Genomic DNA, 14,735 nt, shown 5'->3' with positions numbered 1-14,735 from the left:
AATCGACAAATAACTGAAGTTCCGAAGTTATTTATGTAAATATTCATGTAACGACACATATTGCAACCGGTGAATTGAAGCCGCTGGGTTTGCTGAGTTTGAAGGAAACCCGGGAGTGGCGCGGATTTTTATATAAGCGCCTTCGAACTGGAGGTATAAAAACGCATTGTTGTTTTAGTAAATTTCTTTTTTACAAAATGTTATTCTATGTAATGGCATACAAAGGCAAAAAGAACACCCATGTGTTTCATCGCACACTTTGGAAGTTAACATATCAGAACTGGAGTCCCCCTGAAAATTCGCCTCCGAGGTATTAAGATAGCAGTCTAATAATGATACAGGCACGAACCCTACGCATATATTATGGCCATTCTCAATCACGGAAGCTCTGACCCTCTTTGTGTTTTTCGTATCCTTACGACCGTTAAAGAACTGATGTGCGCTCTGATGGCAACCTTCACGTGTGGGCCCTCAATCAAATCATTTAACCGCCAAAAGTTTTCCCCAAAGACGTGAAAACTCAACGATCACATTCTCGTCATCACGAATGAAGCGCTACACCTTTCGGTGAAGTCTTGCCTCGGCACAGTAGTGCAAATGTGATGAACACCTCGGGATCCCCGCTGAGCTAAATGCTTTCATGTATACGCTTGGTTTGGGAGCCCCTCAAGTTCTCCCCCTCCCCTATTCCACAAAAAGAAGGAAACTACGAAGAAAGCGCAATTTCCCACAGCCGCACGATTGTCTATGTTATACTGTATTCAACGAGGCTTGTCACAGCGCCTGGTGCTGCCCTGAACAAGGCTGGATTGCCGGTCGACTAAGCAATAGGTGTTTCGTCACACCTACTCCTATCATTTGCGTTCACTGAAAGCACAATACAATACAAGAAATATACAACATACAATACTTCACCCCATACGAAGCACCTCATTAGATATATAGGCGATCGTCAATAACCGTAACTTAAGGATTTCACGCCGAAGAACAAAGCAAGGGCAGTTCGGGTCCGGACAGTCTGAGGAGTCTACGGTGGGACGCAGAACGACGAGGAGACGAATCCAAAACTCGTTCACGTCTGCATATCGAATCGAACGGCTCGAGCCGGTTTGTACGCCGACTCAAGCGTGGCTCCGCGGTGGCGAGTCGTTGGTTGCGAAACGGCCACGCGGAACGTCTAGTATACGCACGTCAATGGCTGCACGTACCCGCCAGACCAGGGCGGCCACGTCCGAGGAGCAAAACGCCGAGTGCGGGCGCTCGATCCTCTGCGGAGATAAGGGCTGCCCTTCGAACCGGAAAGCCGCTGGGCGCTTCTTCCTTCCGCTACGGGCATCTCCTCGCGGTGGGCGGAAGGAGAACAAGTGCGCGAAAAAAGAAGGCTGCCTCGGAGCAGTACGTGGCGTACGTGTCCAGCCTCGCCACAGCGTGGCTCGGCCGCCAATCTCACCAGGAACGGGAAGTATGCGCCCTCGGCCGCCTGGCACACTGCCTCAGTGCGGAGCGTCGACCCAGTTTTGGCGCGTCTGCGCAGGAATGTGCGTGGCCTTAACCTCGACTTATATCGGTACACAACGTCGGCGACCCTCGGCCTTTCCTGATCATTCATTTTTATTATTAAGTGCGTTTGGTATGAGTATACACTCAAGTTTCATGCGTACATATACGTATACTACATTACGTACCCCGCTCACGAGGGTTCTCAGACACGTGCGGTCGTTGATAGGTATAACGCACGTGGTGTGAAGAGAGGTTGAAGGTGAAGAAGATGCGCAAATATCGAACGTTCGACAGCTGAAGTATGCGGGGGTGTCTCAAAACGGTCGCAGAAAAAAAAAGAAGAACACTCTGCTTGCGAAAACAGGCGCAACACGATTTTCATGAAAAACTTTTGAGCACCTCATTTCGACTATATATGTGAAAGTGGTTACAGCCAAACCTCGAAGGCTGAACTAAAGACTACGTCGCAATGTTGCACATAGTTTCTGGAACGCCTTAGTTTGGGTAGTTTTTAATGCGTAAGCACTCTTTGGGGAGTGATCCTGGGAAATCGTGTCTGTAACGTAACGTAACACGTTCCCCGTAGGAATACATAGAGTTCCACAAAAAACGCACGGGAATATCATAGTGGTATATCATAGTGGTATATATTTACATAGTGTGTCGGTGCGCTCGAACCCTCGACCTTCTGGGAATGTCCAAATATTTAAACACATAAAGGAAAAAAAGAACGTCTGCGGTCAGGGGCGTAGCTAGAAATTTTTTAGGCGAGGAGGAGGGGGGGTTCAACCATACTTTATGTATGTTCGTGTGTACGTTTGTATGTGTGCGTGTATATGTACACATGCAAAATTGAAAGGTTTAGGGGCATTACTGCAGGGACATGAGTTCAATCCCGAGGGCCGACGGTAGCCCTTCTCACTCTAGAAGGCCAGTCAACTGCGATGGTTATTAATGAGAAAAGGCCTTTTTAGATTACCTGGCCCACCGTGACGACGAAACAAGATAACAGTGAATCTGTAAGGATGCATCTGGGTTTAGCGGAAATTTGACAAAAAAAGCTAAAAGTGTTGACCAATAAGTCCTCGGTTCAATACAGCAAGCGTTTGCGCACCGCATTAGAACTTTTTTTTTCTGTTATAGGATGGATGTGCCTTTCAAAAGCGGCGTGAGAAATTTGGCAGCCGCCGATAGCTGGCGATGGGTGCAACCAAATCGAATCGAAAAAATGTGGTTCAGGGATTTAGTCTTAGTTCCTGTAGAAAAAGAGACAATCTCCTGCCGGTGGTGGTGGTGGTGGTGGTGGTGGTGGTGGTGATGTTGCAGCAGGCAGGGTTAGCCTGGCCTGCATGGCCGGCAATTGTTCCGCCTGAGCATCTCCTGAATTGTAGGGGTATGTCACCAAGTGCAGAACAGCCCAGTGTCTCGCAGGAAAACCAACAAAATTCGTTGCACGCTTCTCCTCGTTGCCGCTGGCCCTTCAGGAAAAATGACGTCTTCAAATGTCCGGTGCCTATGACAACCTTTCTGCAAGGTGCGGACCATCGCTGCTCTTTCCACATCAAACTGCGGGCAATGCCAAATAAAATGTTCAATGTCCCCGATGTCACCGCAGAAGGCACAAAACGGGGAAGCGTATCGCCCAGTCTTGAATGACCAAGCCGGGGTGTATGCGGAGCCGGTTCTTATGCGGTACAACAGCGTTGCTTGTTCACGAGAAAGTCCGTGGATTACACATGCTTGGTGTGGAAACTTGTACAGTCGAAACCCGCGATAACGAAATCCCGAGGTAACGAAATTCTCACCGCAACGAAATATTTTCGGAGCACCGGCGAACGCCCATAGGAGTCAATGCATTTCGTAACTCGCGTCTACGAAATATATTCATATCGCAGTCCCTCATTAAGGAAATTTTTGAAACACGAGTGCGCGAATAATCTACTCTCGCAACATTAACTACATTCGAAAACTGCTGAAATGCATTCACGCTACACTTAAATTGTGCAAACCTATCGCTACAGCGCACTTGAGAAGCAGCGCCATCATTGTTTAAAAAAAAAAAAAAACATAAAGCTGGCGACAATGATGATGATGATGGCTTGCCGAAACACGTTATCGCGGACTACGTAGCCAAATCCACATTCCTCATGGAGTTTCGTTCGTTGGCTTGGCTCTGTGCTTGGCTTTGTTGGCTTTGCGCGCACATGGTCGCGTGTGTGGAGCCATTTGTGGAGCGTTTGCTTGGTCGCTTGGTGCAACGTGAACTGTGTGTTGCGATTGCTTCGTCCGATTTCGCTGCCGTCGAAGATGCCGCCTCCAACGAAAAAGCGGAAGTTCATCACGCTGAAAGATAAGGCTGCAATGATCAGTGAGGTGGGAAAGGGCAGGAAAAAAATGGACATCGCCGAAGAATTAGGCGTTGCGTGCAGCTCGCTGTCCACGATTCTGCGCTGATCTGCGCTCATCCAGCGGAGCCGGAAGAAGGTTCGCCTGTAGGCGCACTTGATGACGGTACTGGTGACAGCGCAGTGCCGCCGTCACTGACCAGTGCATGGGGCGAACTTTGTGTCGTGGCAAACGAGATTCCCGATCGAGAGGCATAAAATTGCAGCATGGTAAGGCCCGCCAAAGCAAACTTACTGAGTTTTGGAAATAAAATGTGTTTTTTTGTAAATTCCATGTCTTTTCTGCCGCATTCTCGCGCCAACGAAATTCCCGCAAGAGCGAAATTTTGTGCTTTCCCCGCCGATTTGGTTATTGCGGGTTTCAACTGTATATCGCTTTGAAATGATTGCGTATCGCATCTTTGTTGTTCTGGTAATATTTAGGAGTTCTTACTATACTATGCCATATCTATCAAGATATGGCAGAGACACTGGGAGAGGACGCGCTCTCTTATCGGGCCGTATATAAGCGGACTGTCCTGTTTAAGCGAGGGTGCACATTATGGCAGGGGAGCTTAAGTCAGGTCACAAGAAAGCATGTCTTATGTGCGAAAGCATTCGACGGTACATCACCGGCTAAACATTGACAAGAATCGCGGAGTTGACATCAATATAAAAAACTGCAGTACAGCCGGCTATTACGAAATAACTTGATGTGCACAACACTTCTGAAAGATGAGCGACAGTATAATGTTTGCCCATAAGCAAGCGCATGCGGTGCTAAATATCCAGAGACAGCCTGTAGGCGGCCAGAGTGCGTTTTGCGTACTTAATTATTGCGTGGTGCGTGTCAATAAAGTATATTATCGATGGTTCAGAAAACGAAAACATTGTGAGGTCACGAGAAAAAAAGAAAAGAAGACGTGTCTTTCTATATACAGCAGGTAAAGTGATGGCGTCGGTTTTTTTTTTAGATTTCTATAGAAGCTATATTTTATGGGGAAACGAAGGACACTACCGAGGTGGCACATAATCACTAGGGGGAGCAGATAATCATGGGGAAAATACTATGCTGCACCTATTCATCACACGCGGGACGCCATTGAGGCCAAATGATGAGCTGAACGACGCAAAGGGGTTATTCTCCGCCAAGTGATAATTTTAAGGGCTCTTTTTCTTTGTTATACACAATATTAATGAGCACTAACATACAATAATGCCAAGGAAAGTATAGGGGATGTTTTTTTAATAGTAAATGTAAGGTAAATGTGAAGAAAGAAAAGTGGACGAAAAGATAGCTTGCCGCGGGCAGGGACCGAACCTGCGACCTTCGAATAACGCGTCCGATGCTCTGTACTTTCCTTGACATTATTGTCTCTTAGTACTCATTAATATTGTGTATAACAAAGAAAACGAGCCCTTAAAATTAACACTTCTTTCCTTCATTCATAGCGAGGGTCTCGTTCTGGCAGACTTGATGCTTTCAGGTGGTATACGATGCGAGGGATTATATGTCATCTGCCAGCTCGTAATAAGTTCACGTGCTACGTGACGCCAACAGGCAGAAAATTTCGACAGATCCCACGCGTTGTGGGAATCGGTTTCATGCGAAGCAGTCAGCGAGTACTTCTATGCTGTATTTTATGGGCTTTAAGCCAAGCGTTACGAAATGGATCGACGTGTTCTCGTGAGTGTAGTAGCGGTGTGCACATCGTGGGCTTACCAGGCACGTCCACAACATCGGTATTTAAAGGGTAGCTTATGGTACGACGTAACGTCAGCCCTCACGTTAGACCATATATGTCAGCATTATCGAAACTAATTAAGTGCACTTCATAGTGCAGTCATGTGAATATCACACGTAACTTTTGTTAATGTATTCGTCCGGGGTCGAACAATGTTTCAATACAGCTTGTTGAATCATATGAATACAAATGAAATGTTTATTGGACTGCTATAAAAGCGGAGCCGACACTGGAACCACCGGCGTTAATCTGATATGACGCATGTATCGTAGGAGTACATATGTAGTGTTTATTGCTTTCTTGTAAAATTAGATAGCCCGCACCATAACCACAATCTACGTTGCACCACCATTACGCCTGCATAGGCTGTTTTTCCAAACCAGTTTATAGACCTGGCGTGGGTCTGTGGTAGAATACCTGATTGCCACGCAAAATACTTTGGTTCGATTCCTGTTGGGATCCTAATTTTCATTCGTCGGGTCAACGCTGCCGACGTCATTTTTTTTAACGCTTTCGCATTTAAATTACCAATGTCGGTTCTCGCCGCCGCTGGGTAGATATAAACTGTCAATCACCTGTGGCGCATACCCGTACACTGTGGCCCGTGGTAAACGGGTATGAGCCACACGTGTCTGGAGTAAAGGGTTTGACGACGCACTCGACAGGATTTCCACGTTATTCATATCATGGCCCGACAGTCATATTCGTCAAATCCTCTTACCCTCCCATGCCAATTTTGGTCTACACCAAGTTAATGAGGCGATCATGAGAGCACCCAAACGTAGGTGGCTAGATAGATAGATAGATAGATAGATAGATACGTAGATAGAAACGCTCAAAGTGCCAAATGATCGCTAAGAAATGCTTCGCATTTAAAAATGCTTCGCATTTAAAAATGCTTCGCATTTAAAAAGAGTGTTCCACACTCGCCATCATGGCTACTGGCGGCGCTGACTGACGCTCCCACGTTTAAATGTACATATATACCCTATAAAGTGGACGGGGGGATGGCCGCCGCGGTAGCTCAGTTGGTAGAGCATCGGACGCGTTATTCGAAGGTCGCAGGTTCGGTCCCTACCCGCGGCAAGTTATCTTTTCGTCCACTTTTCTTTGCTCATATTTACCTTACATTTGCTACTAATAACATCCCCTATACTTTCCTTGGCATTATTGTCTGTTGGTGCTCATTAATATTGTGTATAACAAAGAAAAACGAGCCCTTAGAATTAACGCTTCTTTCCTTCATATATATATTATTTACAGCCAGCCAACGTATTACGAACGTGTGAACTTGTTCGCGCGTGTGTGTGTGTGGGGGGGGGGGGGTGCCAGGACCCCGGTGTCCTGGCACCCCACACGCACACACGCGAACAATTTGGTACGCCGTCGTGTGTGCGTGTAGGCGCGCGTGTTACTACCACTGTGCAGGGAAACATGCTGGGATTTTTTTTTTTCGTATTATGCCGGGAAAAATGCCCGACATAGGGAATTTCCATCTCTCGGAATGGGAATTCTTCGGAGTAACTAGTACGGAATGTCATAGGCAAGCACTCCCAATTTTCCGTGGTAGTATGCGAAGCTCATGCGCTGTGAGACGAGCGTACGAAGTATCATGCCGAAGCTAAACTCTCTAAAAACTCGATGTCCAGTTCGTTGAACATTCTACATTGCTGATTTGCACTTGCCACCTTCCAAAGGCTGGGGAATAGCAAGAAAAGGAGTTGCCACAGCGGCCGTCCAACTTTCATTTTGCATCAGCAGCAGGGCGATAGCTTGTTGCTGGGCTAGTTGGTACATAACTTCGAGAAAAACCTAGACACCAAAACAGCGCGCTTTTTTCTTGTGCTTCTTCTTCCCCAGGTCTCCCCTCATTTCCACGTGCTAATCTTTCTTTCTGCTGCTGGTGGTGCTAAAATACGCTTCATGTGTTCTGATGTTTTCGTGTTCAGGTATCATTCTCATTTTGGAGTATTGAGAATGGTTCAAAATTGCCACCTTTCGTGCTTTGCGGTTTTAAAATTTTGCCTTCTTTCGTTTTGCAACAAGCAAAATATCAAGAACGTATGATACCTGCCGCTGAGGTCAAACGTTCCTGGCTGGTTGGTCTAGGGGTATGATATTTGCTTAGGGTGCGAGAGGTCGCGGATTAAACTCCCGGACGACACAGTTATGCTCATTTTTGCCTCTTCGATGTAAAGATTCCTTTTCCTTTCCTCTTGGGTAACAGCGCGGCCTAATATCTAAACGAAATAGTTAGGTGAATGTAAAAATAAAATGAAATGAAATCTTTGGCCACATGAGGGGCTCGAAGGTTTCGTCTGCTCCACACGCACTGAGTGCAGGAGACGGGGCTCTGCCATGTCGATGACAGAAGGCGATGCGCGGAGAAGGCGATGCGCAGACGCACGAGGAGGGACCCCTCCTTCTTTATGTCCCCGTTCTGTCGGTGGTTCCAACCTGGCTACACGTTCGTCAGGATGGTATCTTAGCAGCAATCGCCTGACGGTATCGAAGTACCCTGCGCTGGGCTCTATGGTAGCGTCCTCCAAAAATTTTTGAAGACAATATCTACCTAGGCCGCCTCTGCCCCGACTCTGTAACGGAGTAAAGAGAAAACTCCAACCAGGGCTGGGCAGTATCGCGATACAAGAGTATCGCGATAGTATTCCAGAGATACTTTTGAGTATCTGTATTTCTGCATCGAGATACATTTGAAAAATGTATTTGTATCTCAGTAGTGAAATACATTTACGATGTATCGCCTGTATCGCGATACTATGCAGGACACGGGTATCTCGTTACATTGCTTTTTGTGTAGAAAATGAGTTGAGACGTGCTTCCAATGGGGGAATGGCGTTTCTTTTTTTTTGTGCCAAGCTAAGCAAAGGCGCGCTGCCGGTCGCCGACAGATAGGGCGGCGATGGTTTTCCCTCAAGCACAGAATGGCCCATGTGGTAAAGCGCGCGACGCCGCAGACGGCAGAATCGCGGGGGCAGTGTTGTCGGCCTCTGCTGTCTCTCAAGGTCAGTGCAGCACGCCTAATTTTTTTCGGGTGGCAGCTCATTACTTCGCGACCCCCTGCGCGGATACCGCCTTGGAACAGGCTTTGCAATGCTTCGCGTGCGTTCAGTTATCAAAGCGGTGGCACTTCCAAAAGCAGTTTCCGTAGTCGCGGCGGAAGTGACTAGAAGATGGCTATCTCTGACGAGCTTTCAGCCACCTCTCCAATGTCAGGGTGCCTTCCTAACTGATTACATGCGTGAAACGGTCTTTTGTGGTAGCAGGCTCCCCCACCGCCGGAGCCGACTTCGCCTGTTGCAGCTTGCTGAAATGGGTGCTGGTAGCGTCGGTGGTGGTGACAGCTTCATTGAAGCCGACAGGGTCAGGCGGCTGAGGATTCCGAAGATGGGGACAGACTTCGGATTCTCAACGGTCAGAACAACCCAAGTGAGGGCGGAAGTGTTTCGGTATCTAGATGACCCGAGAAGAGATATCGCCACGCTGCAGGGCAATCCGGCTATGAAGGCGATATTTATTCACTGTAACACGAATTTGTGCTCACCTTCAGCGGTGGACAGACTTTTTTTCTTTCGTGAGTCTTGTGCTGAGGCTGAACCGACGCTGTTAGAAGACAGCCTATTTGAGAAGCCTACACAGCAACCTTCTCAGCAAAGCAGATCTTCAAAATAAATGTGTGCTTTTTCTCAATTCACTGGTGTTCATTAGTGATTCGAGTGATTTGCTTAAAGTGTGCTATTTCTAGCATAGCTTTGTTTGTTCGCCAAGTATGTCGATTTCGGTGTGCAATCCTTGTTACTCTTGCTGTGAAATAGTGTATTTTTATTGCAATTGATAATTGTAATTATGTCATTATTACTAATTATGTACTTTGTCCACCCCCTCCCCTGCAATGTCTTAATGGCGTTGAGGGTACTGTAATAAATAAATCAATGAACTGAACGTTTCGATGCGCTGTAACTTTAATTACAACATTATGCTGCACTAATAAGTGTCTTTGCGTAGTATGAGCATCCTTGAAATAAAAAAGTATTCCAGTATCTGTATCGCTGTAACTGTATTGCGGAATACTTTTTTCGTCTCATTGCAAAAGTATCTCCGAAATATCCCGTTACGTTAAAGGCAAATGTATCTCAGTATCTGTATTTTAGGCTTCCAGTTCACATATTTCGATATCTGTATTCCGGATTTTTTTTCCTTTAAATTTTGTTGCCCCCAACCCGGCAGATATCTGACGAACGTTTGCCTTTGATTCTGTAACGGGGTGTATGATAATGTGAGATGTCTGGTTTCTCACCGAAATAAACATTTGAAAAAAGAAAATTAAGAGGCTAAGCTAATGTAAAAAGCAACAAACAAAGAATGGAGAAATTCGACGCGGATGCCGATGCAAAAAAAATGTAATGTTGCCTTTATTCATTCTCAGTCCAATAATTGAGTTGTCCGCCTTTTTTCCTTTGTCTATGATCCAGATGCTTATTTCTGTCTAGTTTTAAGTTCACCACATCCTGTATTAAATCTGCCAATGTATAGCGAAAGTGTGCAAATTCCCAACACCTCGTGGTGTCCGTGGCTCGTTGGTCTAGGGGTATGATTCTCGCTTTGGGTGCGAGAGGTCCCGGGTTCAAATCCCGGACGAGCCCGCGTTTTTTTTTTTTTTGTGACCACTTCTGCTTATTAGTGTTTTTTTTTTCTTCTTTTCGTAGCCGCCCAAGATATTACCAACTTAGAGACATTCCGGTTTTGGACGAGCGTCGTCGACTCGTCACGTGCCCGGTTTTACCGTTTCTTCATACGTGGTTGGAAAAGGCAGATTATAGAGCAACATGCGAGAAATTGTTGCAGTATGTAATAGATCAATAGTGCGCTTTTCATTTGCCATACATACGTACCTTCACACGAAATCAGTTTCACAAAGACCTTATATACACAATATCACCTAGCTTTGCTTACCATTGTACCGTTTTTGTACGGCACCGGACTAGGAAATGGTCATTAAAAAACTTGAAACGCATTCCGGTAGGACCGGTAGTGCCGGAGGGCGCACCTCAACGAAATCTAAGGGCATATATGTTGCAGGGTCAAATACTGTTGCATGTGCAGAAAACCAGGGGAAGTCGAGCACAAGTTTCTCGACCACACTGGGGAAGTCTTTCTCAAAGACATCCTTCAAGGGAACTTGAAGAAGGAGTTGCCACGTATTCCAATTATCATCCGCTTTTCACCCTTCGTAAACGTAGGGGATGACCCATCGAAATATCAATGCCTTTGGTTCTTCGCATTTAGTGTGCGGAGGAGATGGACAGGCGTTCTCAACATGGATATAAGTGCGAGACCGGCGAGGGAATATTTCATTGAATGCATACATTATTTTGAACATATTTATCAAGGGGGAACTTGAAAGATCAGAAATTGATCCTCGAATCCTTCCATATGCTCTCGTTCATTGTCAAACGGTTCGCTTTAATGCTATTGAAACTCCCACTAATTATTCTCGCTGTCTGGCACTGCACTCTTAGAAAAAAGAAATGTTGATTCTTCTTTCATAGGAATCGTTCATAACACGAACGTGGAGCGTGCCTAAGTAGTTGCGGTTGTGTTGGACGTTAAAGGGGTCATGAACCACTTTTCCAAGTAATGATCTAATGACCTCAGTATCGGAGTTTACTGCGTCCCGAATCGATTGCCGCAAAAATTTCTCGAATCCGTCAAGAATGAGCGGAGTTACGGGGGTTTGGCGCACGCTCTCAGCGCTTTCTCTCTTTTCTCGTGCCGACGAGCGCACTGGAAGCTACATAGGGAGGGATGGCACGGGGGAAAGAAGTTACGTCAGCGCGCGTCATGCATGACGCGATCGCTCTCCCGCTGTGATTCGCGTGCGCGAGTGCGGCTACCATGTACTGAGGAGTGCGGCGCCGGCAAATGGCGGCACCCCGTGGCAAGAAGCGCATCTGATCCGAACGCCGCTCTCGATATACGTCGGCTATAGAGGGTTTCACTGTTTACTAACACAGGCCCTGGATCGCTTCCGGTTTCCTGCGCTGGCGTAGGCTAGCAGAATTGGCGGGGAACAAAAGCCTTGGCGAGTAGCCCGTAGAGTTTCAACACTTTTCTCTCTGTGTCTAGCAAACTATTTGAATTAAATATTCTTCTAAGCTACACACAACACTAAAAGAGTTAGTGTTTAACTATAAGCGCCTTTCTTTTATGTGAAACTGGAAAAAGAGTATTCCCTTACTCTGACAAATCTTTAAAAAACGCTTTACGCTTCGGTGTTGCAGAATTAAAAATGAGGTGACCGGAAGTTTCTTGGGGTACACCACGTGCTCCTGCTATCGCAATTTTGATACCGTCTATAGGGAACCCAAGCTCAAGTTTGCGGCGCGACGACAGCGCCGCGCCAGCCGCGCTGCGGCTCTGCCGGAAAGCTCTGAACCTTCGCGCGGCCGACTCAGCCCCTTTCACGGCAGCGGTAGCGCACGTGCGCACGCGTTCTTCTCTCGGTGCGGGTAACTGGGAGGCCGTCAGCTGGATACGTTGAACCAAGAGGCTTGCTGTGCGAAGCTGCGCATTTCCACGATGGCAGAAGCGACCCCGCGGAAGCGCAAGCGTGGTCCGAAGTATTGCGGTTTAGTGGCCAGCCACAACAGTGCAGACAAGGCACACGATTCACGTGTTAAACTGTATCGGTTCCCGGGCGTGTCGCACGAGAAATAAAGGCGGCAAGCGTGGATAGCTGACAGCGCTGTCTCGCCTTCTATTTTGGCTGTCTGAGTTCATCGCTTTCGTTCGTTCCGACTACCTGAATCGGTAAGTAACGGGGCGCATGCACGCAGCGACTACAGTAATGATTACTCGCTGTCTTCTCGCATTGTTAAAGTCCTGTTACGGTTGTAGGTGAAGCAACTTTGTGTTTTGATTCCCTGTGCTCGTGAGACCTACCCGTCGTTGTTGAACGTTCACATTCGCGTTATACCGTTAGCGTTGCGCGGTTGGTTGAATTCAACTGAACTCGGCACACTGTCAGAAGTTCGGCGCCTGCATTTCACGCGTCGGGAAGGCTGCTTTATCACGCCGGAACGGACGTCCGTGCATTTTCAGCAAGCTTTGACATCGTTCTGCAGGTTTGCTTTGTTTTTGTCACTTTATTGGGGTGATATATATTTAAGCCGCTAAATATAACTGGCACTTAATACATGCTTTGCAATTGCAACCTTGAAGTAACCACCTTCTGACTTTGTGCGATTTTCTAGCCGCGTTCACGCAACAGGTTTTATACGCCTGTCAAGTCGGTATCATAAAAAGAGACTGCAAGCATGACGCGAGAGCCGAAAAAACGAGGCGAGCAGTTCATCTTGCTTCACAGTGGTTGAAGCTCAGCTAGCTGCCTCGCGTCTTAATCGGCGGGTGATTCTCCAGCGGCACGGAGGACTTGACTCTAACCTTCTCAGGAAGCAGTGCCATGGCCGTATAATCTTTTTTTCGCACGCCGCAAACGTTTGTTCACGAAAGTACACGGCTGCTACTGTAAGCGTGCCATATCAAAACAGCAATCATATGATTCGTAGTCCACGCCGCAGAACATCGATAGCGTGTACGGCTTCATTTCGGAGTGCATGTGGACCATTATTCATCTTTAACGTGACAGAATGAGACTTACCTCGAGGTATACGTCCTACACGGTGTAATCGCGACTTGGGAAATGCATTTCGCTTTGAGTCGGGCGTGGTTGTCGTCGATCGTCTGCTCTTCACCGTTAACGTGATTGACGAGCCTTCCTCATTTTATCAAGTTCGCTTTGCGGAAGTGCCAGTCAAGCTTGAAGATCCTTTTGAAGCCGCACTGCACGCGGTACATTGTGAGACGCCGCAAGTGCACCGCGAGAGCTCTGCACGTGCACGGAAGCGAGCGGCAACGCGGTGGCGAGAAGGGAAAACGCTCGCTGATCACGCCCCAGTTTCTCTTTTTCTGCCAGAGATGGCGCTGCCTGTCAAGAGCAGCAGCGCCGCTAAGCGTTGCTTGGGAAGCCTATCGGCCAATAAGCATGTTATGTCTCTTGCGACGTAAACTGGCAAATCCGCGACGTCAACGTGCAGACGCCTCGCCCACCGACGAGAGTGAGAACCGGCCTCTGTTTGAAAAGAGGGTGCCTGGGGAAACGGCAACTTCGCGCTCCGCTTGTGGCCTTTACGCGGCGCGCACGACTGTAATATTTGGCAGAGCACTTCATAGCCGTGTCAGCTTTCCACAGGATGTGTTTTTTCAACAAGCCCAAGGGGTGTTTCATGACCCCTTTAAGAAGTACAATTGACGCAATCCGTATTGCTATTGGGCAGGCATGGCAGCCTTCTACTCGTGAAAACTGTGTTGTGCTTCCCGTTGGTGCGTGCCTTGCTGGCCCGGTGGACCCCGGCATAACACACTTTCGTGTTAAAATAGTGTCGTAGTTACTAACTATGAGTTACTGAATGCTTGTCAAATATGCCACTAACAGTAGCGCTAGAAACAGTGGCTGACTATAATTGGTAGCAAACGTTACTAAAGGCTCGAAAACCTTGAAACCTCTACCGGCTCGAAAACCTTAAAAAGCACTATGAACGTACAGTACTCACGGATTGAGATAGGACAATTTAGGGCTAAGTGATGGACATGTTTTCGTTTCTATCTTCAGTTCGGGTGATATCGGCGGAATTTTGACTCGAACGCGCAGATCAGAGCCAACATTATTTTTAGAGACCAGATTCGTCGCGACATGACGTGGTTATCTCGGGCAGTTGCGCGTACAAGTCATTATACTAAAGATTTTGATGTCGCGTTTGAATCCCTGAGTACTATACATGAATGGTCATTATCGAAGTGAAATTGTTCTTGAATTAAGTGTGCTTGAATAACTTCGTTGTTATTAGTATGCCCTGCGATTTCGTATACCTCCGTAAATAACGGATGTCGTCGTGTCCAAAGTGCCGGCAAGGAGAACAGCTCTTTGGCCGACGCATATCCCCAATATGTCCCATATGGTTCCACCATAACGGAGCCTTTCCAGGGGCCATCAGTACAACCACCACATCCATAGGCGTGCGCAGGGGGG

At 47.3% G+C, this 14,735-nt stretch overlaps 1 non-coding gene across 1 annotated transcript; it reads left to right on the top strand.

Moving 5' to 3' along the window:
- The first annotated feature begins 10,218 nt into the window (after positions 1 to 10,218).
- Positions 10,219 to 10,290, top strand: Trnap-ugg (transfer RNA proline (anticodon UGG)). Its single transcript has one exon. It is a non-coding gene; the product is annotated as a tRNA-Pro (tRNA).
- The last annotated feature ends 4,445 nt before the right edge of the window (positions 10,291 to 14,735 follow it).

The sequence above is a fragment of the Rhipicephalus sanguineus genome, chromosome 1, assembly GCF_013339695.2.
Source record: "Rhipicephalus sanguineus isolate Rsan-2018 chromosome 1, BIME_Rsan_1.4, whole genome shotgun sequence".
Taxonomy (NCBI): domain Eukaryota; kingdom Metazoa; phylum Arthropoda; class Arachnida; order Ixodida; family Ixodidae; genus Rhipicephalus; species Rhipicephalus sanguineus.
This window is presented reverse-complemented; position numbering and strand designations above follow the sequence as displayed.